Consider the following 13,116-nt stretch of genomic DNA (forward strand, 5'->3'; position numbering starts at 1 on the left):
CTCTAGGCTCTTCCTTCCTGGTCACCCTGAGCAGGGTGCCTAGCACCATCCCTTCTGCCATGATGCTCTCTGCCTCATCTCAGGCCCAGAAGAATTGAGTAGACTGACCATGGAGTCAGACCTCTGAAATCATGAGCCACACTAAACTTTTCCTCCTCTAAGTTGTTCCTGTCAGGTATTTTGGCTACAATGACAAAAAGCTGACTAATACATTCAGGGTATGGATGAATTTGGAGAAGAGCAAGCTATTGTAGTCATCCATGGAAAAACATGGTTTCAGCCCCAGATCATGAGGATGGTGGAGAAAAGGGGAGGAACGTGGGTTTTGGGGTATATTTCAGAACAGGAATCACCGGAGTTGCTACTAGATTGAATTGTGTAGGTGAGGAGGGGGAGAAATCTAGGTGATAGCCATGTTTTTGTCTCAAGTAAATGGAGGAGCTATTACTAATACAGGTTTGACTGGGGAAGGTGAGAATCCCATGTTAGGTCTATGAAGGTTGAGGTGCCTGTGAGATAAGAAAGGGAGGAGCTGTGAGGAGGCAGCCAGGTGCTCATGTCCGCAGCTGACAGGAGAGCTCTGGGCAGTGATAAAAATTTTGTAGCCATCAGCATACAGATGTTATTTAGAGCCCTGGGAACGGATGCGATTACTTGGGGAGAAAGGCCTAATAAATGTTTACGGAATGAGTTAATGGACACAAGGGGACATTGGAGAGCTGCGGACTCTCCAAGGGAAACTGGGGCTGCCAGGGAGAGGGCTGGGCAGTGGAAACAGAGGGAGGATGGACATGGCTTGGGTCCGTGAGTCGGAGGCGCCTGCTCCTTGTTCAGCCAGAGATTTCCAGAAGGTGTTCGGGAATGGGACTGTGAGCTGTGGGAAGAATTGCAGAAATACGCAGGTCTCCTTCGGCTCCGGGGAGGTCGATCTGTTGGGATGGAGAGGATGGCTGGGAGGGCCCTGCAGGGGCAGCGGGAGACGAGTACAAGATGGTGCTGCAGGGGGAGCAGCTGAGGGGACTGAGGAGGAGGGTGGGGAAGGTTGGGATGGTAGTAGCAGGAGGAGGGCATGTTGGAAGGAGCTGACTGTCAGCAGCGTCAGTGGCCGCAGCGAATGGGGTGAGGCCATTGGATTTGGCAAACAGAAGCTGGCTTTTCGGGGAGCGGCTGCTGTGCAGGGATGAGGGCAGCTTGCTGGGTGCACCGGAGAGGAGGGCTGCTGCCTCCAGGAGGCTCACTGGAAATGGAAAAAAAGATAATTTGAGGAGAAGGTGGTCGGAGGAAAGAGTTTATTTATTGATTTATTTGGTACTGAGGATTGAACCCAGGGTGCCTAGCAACCACCCCTAGTTTTTTTGGTCATTGTTGTTGGTGGTTTAAATTTTGGTATAGACAGGGTCTTGCTAAACTATGGAGGCTGGCCTTGAACTTGCAATCCTTCTGCCTCAGCATGGGAGTTGCTGGGATTACGGGGTATACTGCTATGCCTCTCTGAGAAGAGACATTATTCAGTATGAAGGAGAAAAGAGGCCCTGAACAACTGTTGACTGAGCATATGTGCAGTGGGGAGAACTGTTCCTGACTGTGAAGGCTGGCGCCAGACCTCCTCCTGGGGAGGCTTTGCTCAGGAAAGTACTTTAGCAGGGTTGTTTTGATGTGAAAGATAAGGCCCCCAGTCTGGAACAGGAAGACACAGCAAAATAAGGAAATAATTCTGCATATTCCAATCTATTCTACATAAGAAAAGAACATGAATTTGGGGACTGGGTGATTTGAAAGAGAGAATAGGAAATATGGTGGAAAAGAAAAGGAGGGAATGGCGAGACAGTGTGGCCAGAGGCTGGAGTATGGGGAAAGAGGCCAGGGAGGGGATCCTGTCTTTTAAATGAAGGATATTTTTTTTAAAAAATAAGAGAGTAGCTGGGTACAGTGGCACACATCTGTGATCCCAGCAGCTCAGGAGGCTGAGGCAGGAGGATCACAAGTTTGAGGCCAGCCTCAGTAACTTAGCAAGATCCTAAGCAACTTTGTGTGACCCTGACTCAAAGAATAAAAGGGACTGAGGATGTGGCTCAATGGTTAAGTGCCCTTGTGTTCAATCCCTGGTACCAAAAGAAAAAAGAAAAACAAAACAAAGGGAGAGTGGTATCATAATCAAGTGAGTTTACGAGGGATACCATCATGCAGACTGTGCCTCACCTTTCATAAAAGCCTGCTGTACCCACAGTCTCAGCAAGATCAAAAGGGGGGACATGACCATGTCAGAGTGGACCCCAGTGTGGAGAGAAAAGAGGGTAACTATCTTTACATAAGAAAATGAGCCCCAAACTGAACTAATTCAGAGGCACGAGGAGAAGCATTAACGCTTCTGCCAAGAGCCTTTGGAGAGACTGAGATTCCTCCTATGAGTAGGGTTGGGGGGTCCTGGTCATTTTGAATCTCAGAGTATAAATTGTTCCAGTAGACATCAGAGTCTATGCATATTCTGGGCAGGACATGGCATGCTAAGCCTTTGATTATTGTTATCTTATTATTATTTGTAATGACACTAAAAGGTAAACAGTAGAGTATTTGCTCTTATTTTTACAAGAGCAAAAGTGTGAGTCAGAGAGGGGAGGTAACTTGTCCAAAGTCACACAGCTTGCATCAGCGAAGCCATGATTCAAACCCACATCTTTCTGGCTCTAATGATCTTTTTATTTCATCAAGTTAACCCTACCTATAGAGGAGGCTCAGGGGAAGGGGTAATAGTAGTAGAAAGACTAAACAAGTAACAGAACAAAAAGCAGCACAAAAGAGAGGAAGTGGGTGTGTGTGTGGATGGGGGCAGATCATACAGGAGTGGAAAGAGGTGTTTGGTATAGAGAAGTCATTTCCCTGTCTCTTCTCTACCCCCACCTTCCTTCCATCTGCTTGGGAGATTCGGAGGCTGGCACCATGCTGCTAGGCTAAAAAAAAAAAAAAAAAAAAAAAAAAAAAAAGAGAAAATGAGAGCAATTAGTGGCCCGGCCTCCCTGTTTCATTTTGGATGCCTAGCCCCTTTGTACAGTAGCTGCTTTCTGTCTGGCTGAGCAGATATGAGCAATGTTAATTTTCTAACTGGGCCCACCACCCTGGGTGCTTGAGAAGCATGAGGTACCAAACAATGTTGTTCCAACTGAATCGCCTTCTCCTTACAGCCCCTGGTGCCTTGTGTGGGCCCGTAGGCCTTCACACACTTCAGTTTGGCCTCAGACGAGCACAGGGTGTTTCCCAGCCGGAACAGGCTCCCTGAGCACTTTGTCCTCGCCCAGGATTATTCTAGCTTAGGCTCCTGTTTACTTATGCTAGACGATGATCCTCCCGTGTCCAGGTGGGAACACAGGGCCTTGACACAGAAACCTGCTGCCTCTTGGTCTTCCCTACCATTTGGAGGTCCTCTTCGCGGTCACCAGCGTGTGCCTGTTGTGTTTGTAAGTGCGGACAGAAGCTGAGGCTGTGAACTGGGAAATCTGGACATTGGTATGGGTTTGCCAGGTGTTCCTTTCTCTGGGCCTCAGTTTCTCACATACTAAAGGAGGGGTCTTGGCTGGATCAGGGAAGCCCCTCCTGAGCACAAGGCAGAGATTACTGACCCATCCTGCGAGGGACCCTTCTCATGGCAGTACCTGGCAGCCCTTATTAATAGGTTGGATTTAATGTCATGGGATGGTGACACCTTTTCTACTCAGAGAAGGATTGACCCACCCTGGGGGGAGGGGGTTATTTCCCGATTCAAGGAGAGGTTGCTTCAAATCCATTCTAGACACCCAGGAATCTGCCGAATCCTAAATTCATCCAGGATTTTATTGTCTTCTTTAGTAGCATTTATGGGCATTTTATAGTCCTTCCTGTCGGAAAATTCCTTGGGTTTAATCTTAAGCTCTCCTGTTAAAATGTGAGCCTATCTCTATTTTCTTCTTTAGTAGGATAGGAGAATACCAGATTTTATAGTTTAAGATAGGAAAAAAAAAAAAAACTTTAGTGCTCACTGATTGCCATAAACATCAGCAGATATTGATTGAGGGCTGACTATGTGCCGTGCTGGGTGTGTTGTGTGCATTTGGCCCTTTAACATGCACAGCAGATAGGGCAATACCAGGGCCACCGGGGGCCTGTGGTTGGTGTATCTAACACTCCACTCTGTGGTCAAACGCCCACCGTGGACCTGCTGTTCCCCACTTTGCTTGAATCCGTGAAGGTTCCCAGGGCAATCCCACAGCTAAGTGGCACCTTAGCTCTGCCGCTCAGCGGGCCTGGATTTTGTGACCGGGCAGCTCCCTCGCTCTTCCTCTTCTTTCTTCTCAAACTTCCTTCCCGTCTTCTCCCTTCACAATCCAGGCACATGTTTTCATTCATTGCTTCCTTTTAAAAAATAGGAATTGAAGTGGCAGAACACGGCCTCCGGGAGGTCCCCCCCAGGTTGACTTAGCAGCCCTTCCCAGGACACTGTCAGAGAGGCTCCTCCCACTGTTCAAGTCCACTCCCCACGGCTCTTGCTTCGTCAGCCTCGAACCCAGTTCCCTTTCTCCTTCATCATCAATTTATTTCTACTTGGTCCTTCTCTTTCTCCTTTAGGTGGAGACGTCTCCAATCCTAAACAGCCCTCCCTTGATCCGGGTCCTTCCCGTTTTCCTTTCCTACCTACAGAAGTTGCTCCCGCCTCTCCCCCTTCCTACTCCATGACCTCACTCAGTGGCTCTGTCAAAGGGAGGGAAGGACCACATATGACCAACCCCCGGGGAATTAACTGACAGTTGTCATCTTTTCATTTTCCTGACTTCTCTGTATCATAGGTACTAGTCATGACCCTCTTCTTCAAACTCTGCTCCCTTACCTTTAACGACTCCTCTTTTTTTTCCCCCTGAAGTCTCCTCCTCCCTCTTAGATATTCTTTCTTGGACAAACTTCCGATTTTTCTTCTACTCCTCTTTTATTCCTGCCTGCCCTTTAGAGGAAGGTATTCTCTAGGTTTTCTACTTTTCCCCCACACCCTGAGCCCTGTCACTTATGACCACTCCTGGTTTCCACTGCCAAGTTCACGTGGATCACCTCTCCAGCTTCAACCTCTCAACTTCTAGTTCCTTCACCCATATGGCTTCTTCTCATCTCTGTTTGGAAGTTCCACTGTCCTTCCAAGTCGATGGTCCCAAAGCTTGAGGGCAACCTTCCTCTCTGCGTCTCCCTTCACCTCTGGCCCCGGGCTCACTGGGCCTCCCATGTTTCCTACAGGGTTAGTGACATTTTCAAAATCCTGCTCATAAATGTGGCATCTTGGTAGATTCTTTCTCACCACCCCTCCCTTTCAAAGAGTCACAGGTCCTGTTCAGCTTCTATCTCAAAAATGTCTCCAATGTCCCTGTCCCTTCTCCCCCTCCTGGCTCAGGCACTCACATTCTCTTACCTGGAAGGTAATTAGTCCCATGATTGCTCTCCAGTCCCTGCCCACTTCACAGCCAGACCTGTCTTCAAAACACAAACCTGACTATGTCCCCTTCCTGCTTAAAATTCTTCAGTGCCTATAATTGCACATAGGATAAAGCACAAAAATGTCTTTAATGCGGCTGACAGGAGAGTGCAGAGGCCAAGGCCAGACAGGCTGGAGCCCGGCTCTCTTCCTGGGTTTAAATTCCACTTTCATCACCTACAACTTCGGAAAAGTTCCTTAATCTCAGTGTGATTTAGTTACATTTTGTATATAACAGGGATCATTTAGATCTGTTGTTACAAAGAAATGAAACCATCTACACAAAACTCTTCATAGGACACCAGATATACACAGTAGCAGTGTCATTACTATGACTTCTGCTGGTACGGTTTTCATGCATTTATTCATACAGTGACTTCTCTAGAGTATCATGTACCACTACTACCCCTTACCCATCCCCTGTCCTCATCTCTCAACTCCACCAAGCCTTGCACCTTGCCACCTCCAGAAGCTTGCTTTCCATCCTCCACTGACTGAAAAGCCCCTTCTGTGCACCCTCAGCCCCCATGCTTGGCTTTCTGGTAGCATTATCATTCAGAAATCTGCTCCTGCTATTGAACTGTGAGGAAACAGACTCACCCAGCTCCTCATATGAGGATACTTCAGTGTGTTGCTCAATAAATGAATAACGCATGCCAATGGCACTACCTCAGTATTGAGAGCATTTCTTTTTTTTTTTCCTCTGCTTTTCCTCTCTGTTGATATAAAATGCTATTTTCTTCACTGCCACCAGGCCTCAGCTCTCCATAACCAATTTCCAGGGACATCGCTTTTGTCATGGCTGGAAGTGGAAGAGTGTCAGTGAAGGTACTCCTCTTTATCTAAGATCCTGATGTCCCCCTCAGCCTGTTGGGGGCACAAATGTTTTTGTATGAAAGAGGGACTGTGTTGACTGTGAATACGAAAGGGTTAATTACTACCCCAAAGAACAACAGGCTCAGGGGAGACACACACAAAAAAAAAAATATATATATATATATATATATATATATATAAATGGCCCTTTGAAAGGTTTTCTAATTTGCTCCTAATCATTAAAAAATATTAACCTCTCCCTTACCACTCGAGCCAATCTGCTTCTCTCTTCATTAAGTGCACAAGGCCAGCATCCAAATAAGAACTGGCCTTTGGGTTTACAAGGAAAAGGTGGATTCAGAGGCTGAGAGGAGCTAATCGTTTTCGATTAGTTAGTTTCAGACTTCACTGAGTTTTGTTTGGTCTAGATTATCTGAATCTTTATTAAACGAACTGGAATTGGCAGCAACAACCGCAGAAGCAGTGACATTGGGTGGGAATGCATTTACACAGCAGTCCCCACACACGCAGACGTGTGTCCAGGGATGCCTGGGCCTGTGTGGTCCAGCGGGCCCAGGGGGGAGGGATCTGGCAGGGACTGAGAGATGAAGTTTTCCTAGGTGCCAACTCTCGCAGAAGACCAGGGGTGGCTTCTCAGCCTTTCTTTTCTTCTAGCCCAGCCCTTGCGAGGCTTGCCTGCCTGGAGGTAATTTTATTTAATCTTGGCAATCTTCCGGGATAGACTTAAGTAAACAAGGATCAAGCCACTCACAACCTTAATTAGGCTACACATAAATAATGGATTGCCGGATTAGCTGAGAACATACAAGAGGGATGTGAGAGCAATAAAACCAACTTTCCTTAAGTGGTCCCTCCCTTCAAGGGGCTCCTGTGTCTCTAGGCAGATGTCTGTGTTGGGAGCCGTGGAGACACTCTGGCAATCCATTTCTCATTCATTTATTCATTCATTTGTTTATTCATTCATCCCACGGCTTCTTACTAAACTCTCTGAAAACAAGAAAGGAGGCGAGATGTTGTGGGAGAAGGCAAAGGTGAAAGCAACGAGAACTCCGTTGCTCACAGTTGCAAGATGAACTATTTTATAAGTGAGACCTGACAGTTTCTCAGAAGGGCATTGGGGTACATTGTCACAACAAGACTCCCATTCCACGTGCTCTTCATTATAGGAAGAACCTGGCCCTCCTCCCATGTAGAGGTAGAGTCTATTGGACATGGGCAGCCCTTTGTCACTACCTGGACCAACAGAGTGCAGTGGAAGTAATGCTGTCTAATCTCCAGGCCAGGTGAAAATGTCATGCACTTTGCTCCCTCAAGATGCTTGTTCTCCAAATCCAACCACGGCTCTGTGCCAATGGCCAACCCAACCCAGGCTGTGTGGTTCCAGTCCACAGCTCAGCTGGGACACAGGTGGACAGCCAGCAGCAGGCATCTGATATAGGAGTGAAGGTGCCTCCAGGGGACTCCCATTCCAGCTGTTGGATAACTCCAGCCTCCAAGTCTTTTCAACTGACATCATGGAGCAGGGATAAAGCATCCCCATTCTGCCCTCTAGATTCCTAAATCAGACTCAGTGAGATTACTAACATAGTTGTTTGAAGTTGCTAAGTCTGGGGATCATTGGTTACATAGCAGTGGTGTCTGTAACAAGCAGCATGGGAATCCACAGGAAACTTTACTTCCACTTGGTGATCAACAATTAGTAAGTCCAGCCAAATCTTTATTGGAATGTCCCCTTTAGCCTTCCTCTCTTTATTTTGGTCACTGTTGTCCTTCTTAGCCAACGTTACCTCTTACCTGATCTTCCTGCCTCTGGTCTTACCCACCTCACCCCATTCTTCCCACTGCTTCCTTGCACATGCTCAGATCTGAGCAAGGCACTCCTTGGCCTCCTGCCATGTCTCTCAATGTGGAGTAGTACACTCCCAGGGACTCCATGGGGGTGCTGATGGTAAAAGAAACCAAGGAGAACATGGTGTGTCCTTGTGTTATTTAATAGTAAGTGATTGCAAATGTTACTTTTATAGTAAAAGAAACATAGGTAAGTTATAGGGTAAAATCAAAACTGCCAAGAGTTTAAAAAAATAAACCCCAAACTTCCAGGACATTCTCTTGGAGCTGTGGTTTCCTGGACCACATGGCTTTATTTGCTCCTGTCCGTGTTGTTTGCAGTTCTCCTGGGGAAGTTGGAGAGGAGCTGACTTTGACTGTGTACGAGCAGCGGCTTGCGAGGAAGCTCTCAGCAATCTGAGGCATCCCACAGTCCCTCCCTCACCCAGGATTTCAGGCTGGTTTCATACTGGGGAGCCTTCTCCATGGCACATGGGTGGTTGCCCACAGCACCTGCACAGGAACCTGCCTGGAGCTAGGAGATGAACTCAGAAGAAGCCCACTTAAGGCAAATGGCTCTAGTTAGACAAATAATTTATCTTTTCTTAGGCCCCCCGTGTGCTATCTCTTTCTGCCTCTGTGTGCGTTGTGCTTCTTGCTTCCAGCTCTGGCCACACTCTTCATTTCCTCCCTCCTGCTCGTTCTTCAGTATGCAGTTTAAACGTCTTTTGGGAGCTTCTCTGGGCACCCTTGTGGAGTAATTGCTCTCCTTTCTGGCTCCCAGATCCCTTTGTTCACATCATATTTAATGTGTGGTGGCAGGACCTCCTACACATGTGGTGATCTTGACCACTAGACATGGAGCGGCTTGAGGACAATAATCATGTCTAATTTTTTCCCCTTAACTCCCCTCTCCACCCCCAGCTCCCTGCCTGACTTCTCACACAGTGTCTCTTAAACAGTTGGCTCTCAGTTATTGTTGATTGGAGCAAGTTACTCTTATTTACTTTTATTCCTGTTTATATGAGTAGATGCCTCCAAAGAATTTGGCCCTGAGCCAGGCATCACCTGCCCTACCCCCATCTAGGTGGGCTCTCAGATTCTCAAGAGAAGTCCCTCACTGACTCTGAAATTCACTTTTTTCCCTAGTTTTAACCCACTTCAGGTAAAACCCAGATCTTTCCCATTGCAATGTAAGAACTATGAAATAGTACACAGTAAGCCACTTTCTTAATTCAGTGAAAAGGCAGGCTCCATCCTTCCCAAGTCCCCCAGGTAGGCCACATGGACAAGGCATGGGTGAGCAGTAGATTGAAGAGATAGGCTTCAGGTAGGCAGGTCTCCCCCAGCCACAAAATATGCCCTGTTCTAATGTCTGAAAATTCAACCATTAGAGGTTCATTCCTTCACCTTTGAAGGTTTTTAACCTTTCAGAGTTCCCTGTTAAAATGCAGATACTCCTGGGAGGGGGAGAACTTGAGTCTTTTCAAAATTACTACCTCAGTAAAGATTCAATGATAGCTGGGCGGAGAGCAGTGGCCCTTAAAGAAATGGAACAAAAGGTAAGAGCAATTCTGATGAAAAGAACAGAAAAAGATTTTTTTGCTATGTGCACCAAATTGTATCAGTGCATCAAAAATCCCTCTGCTTGTATTGTATGCATTGGTGTCTGGCTGCGATGCAAATAATGGGGGTTAATTCCAGGGCTCAGAGCACTGCCTGGCAATTGGACACTTCTATTAGGAGGGAAATGGGGTGGTGGCGGGTTTGATTCTCTTGCCTAATCTCTTTTGCCTAGAATACGGAGGTTTCCCTCTCACAGGATTCCAGACCTAAGAAGACATGAAAAGGGGGTGAAAAGATGTCTTTTTCCTTTGAAGCAAATAAGATCTTTTTGCAAAAGTTCAAAAATTGGCAAATACCATATGCAGTCTCAGTTTTGGGGGGTAGAGAATAATAATAGTTGGAAAAGAGAGTAGAGAGTTGCATTAATAGGTGGTGATTTTCCACTTCAGAGGTTCACCCTATTAGCTTAAAAATGGCTTTAATATCTATATGTTTAATTAAGAGAAGCTCCACACATACCTGCAACTCTCAGAACCAATGGCACCCTGGAAGGCATCTGCTTTAACCCACACCTCAAAGAGGTGAGTCTGGGGGTCCCAGATGGCTCAGCAAGGTCATGGCCCAGACTGGCATGGGCTTCTACCCTATCTCTGAGCTCCTCTCTTGGGTTCCATTGAGGAGGTGCTGGGTCTATTCTGGTCTTCCCTGTCTTGGAGCTGAGACATAGGAGCTTCCTCCTCTCTGCCTGGCTTAGACACCATAGGAATGGTGACTCTTCAGCCAGGAGTCCCCATGTGCTGAACCATGCTTTTGTCCCATTCCCCTTCCCTCCTGTGGGACAGTGGCCTCCACGGAGTCAGGCTCAGACAGGAGGGCTGAGTCTCAACCAAGGTTCTGTGGCATCCTGGCAGCTGAGGTCAGGCTCACTGGGGTCTTGTCTATGGCAGAGCTCTGTGTCTGGGGAGTTGGCAAAGCCAGCTTTACAGGTGCATTTGGGGGCTGGCACAGCATGGTATGAGGATGTAGCAGTCCTTGGTAGGCTGGCAGGTTCACTCTCTGGGTCGGGGTCTCGGGGGAGTCCTGTCCCCTGGTCCACCTTGGCCTGGGATCAAGTTCACTGCTCTTCCCCGTCTTCCCCCTCCTCCGCCCCTGTATCTCTTTGATCAGGGGCTGGACTCACGAGTAACTCTTTCAGTGGTGGCAGTTCATCCTGGTTCAGCAGCCTGTGTGGTCGAGATCGATCAGTGGGTGTCCCTCTCCTAATGACGCAGAGCTGTGAGAAGTTGAGCTGTTTACACAAGGTCACTTTATTAACAGGGAAATCGCTCTTATGATAAATGAGTGCTCTGTTGCTGCTGTCGCTGCTCCTCTCTCTCCTTCTCTCTCCTCTGTGCTCCAAGAGATTTTCAGAGCCACTGCTCCTGCATCTGCAGCTGCCAGGACGCTGCAGTACCTGGGTTGAGACTCAGCCCTCCTGTCCTAGCCTGGCTCAGTGGAGGCCACTGTCCCATGAGAGGGGAGGGTCCTGGTGCTCTCCTCCAGACAAGCTCAGCAGGGGATCTCAGAGGACCATGCCCCTTTAATGGATCAGCAGGCGGGATTTCAGATCAATGATGGTCACTTCTTGGGTTGGCACAGCACTGTGCCATTAGTGAAGATTCTTCCCATTGTTTTACAGTAGACCTTGTGAAGAAGGGGCTTTTTGAGTCAGGGGCTAAGGTGAGGCATTATGTACTTTTGATTTCCAGAGGCAAAACTAGAACTCAGATATAGGGTTGAAATTAAAGATTGTGGAGTCTTTTGACCAGAAAGTTGTAGATAGTAAGTTTTGGCCTCCACTTTTTGGAATAAATAACTTGGAAAGTTATTTATTATTATTATTATTATTATTATTATTATTATTATTATTATTATTGCTTCTATTTAAAAGTAGGCCAGGCACACCTATAATCCCAGCAGCTCAGGAGGCTGAGGTAGGAAGATTGCGAGTTCCAAGCCAGCCTCAGCAATAGTAAGGCACTAAGCAACTCAGTGAGACCCTGTCTCTAAATAAAATACAAAATAGGGCTGGGGATGTGGCTCAGAGGTCTAGTGCCCCTGAGTTCAATCCCTGGTGCCCATGAACCTCCCTTCCCGCCCCCCCCCCAAAAAAAAAACACATAGAATTTATTTTTTAGAGTAGTTTAAATTTACAAATTAATCAGAAAGTTCAGAATTCCTATATAACTTCCTAGTCACCACTCAGTTTCCCCTAACAACTTGCTTTAGTGTGCTGCTCTTTTTATAAATGATGAACCAATACTCTGCACTTTTGTAAACTAAAGCCCATATTTGCATTGGGATTCACTATTGACATCATAAATCGGTGGGTTCTGATAAATAGGTCATGACATGTATCTATCATTATGGGTTCAAATGGAATAGTTTCACTGCCCTAAAATTCTTCATGTCCCTGTATTCATCTCCCCCTCCCCTCCTCTCCTATAGCCCATGGAAACCACTGATCTTTTTTTCTGTATTTATAGTTTTGCCTTTTCCAGAATGTCATATAGCTGGAATCACACAATACATGGCCTTTTCAGATTGGCTTCCTTCACTAAGCAAAATGCATTTAAGGTTCCTCCATGTCTTTTTGTGGCTTGATAGCATATTTCTTTTCTTTTCTCCTTTTCTTTTCTTCTTCCCTTTCTTTTTCTCTCTCCTTTCTTTCCTCCCTCCTACCTGTCTTCCTTCTTTATTCTTTTAAGTTTTTTGACAGATTACAAGATTTTTATTTAACATCTTCTTACATCGATCTTTATTGTAAGGGATTTTTAAATTAGATTTCTTTTTTTTTTTTTTTGGAATAGTTTTAGGTTCATAACAAGATTGAGAGTCTGGATCATTCCTGAATAACTTCTGTGCCTTACACTCAAAGCCTCCTCTTCTATCAACATCCCCCACCAGAATGGCACATTTGTTATACCTGATGAACCTACATGACACATCATTATCACCCGGAGTCATAGTTTACATTGAGCTCACTACTGTTGTACATTCAATGGGTTTTGATAAATGTGTAATGTCATGTATCCACAATTACAGTACCATACAGAATAATTTCACAGCCCTGATAACCTCTGTACTTTGCCCCCCAACCTCTAACAAACACTGATCTTTTTATTGTCTCCACCGTTTTACCATTTTACCTTTTCCAGGATGTCACATACAGCATGTAACCTTTTCCTACTGGCTTCTTTCACCTGCACCTCTCTTCATGCCTTGATAAATAATTTGCTTTCCTTATTAAATAATATTCCACTGTATTGGTGCACTGCAGTAATATTTTTGTTTGTTTTACATCTTTATTTCCTTCAACTGGGAAATGGGGGCAATAGGGTTGTTATAGAGAGATTAAAAAG

Source organism: Spermophilus citellus (assembly GCF_964194105.1).
Source record: "Spermophilus citellus genome assembly, chromosome: 2".
In the NCBI taxonomy this organism is placed as follows: domain Eukaryota; kingdom Metazoa; phylum Chordata; class Mammalia; order Rodentia; family Sciuridae; genus Spermophilus; species Spermophilus citellus.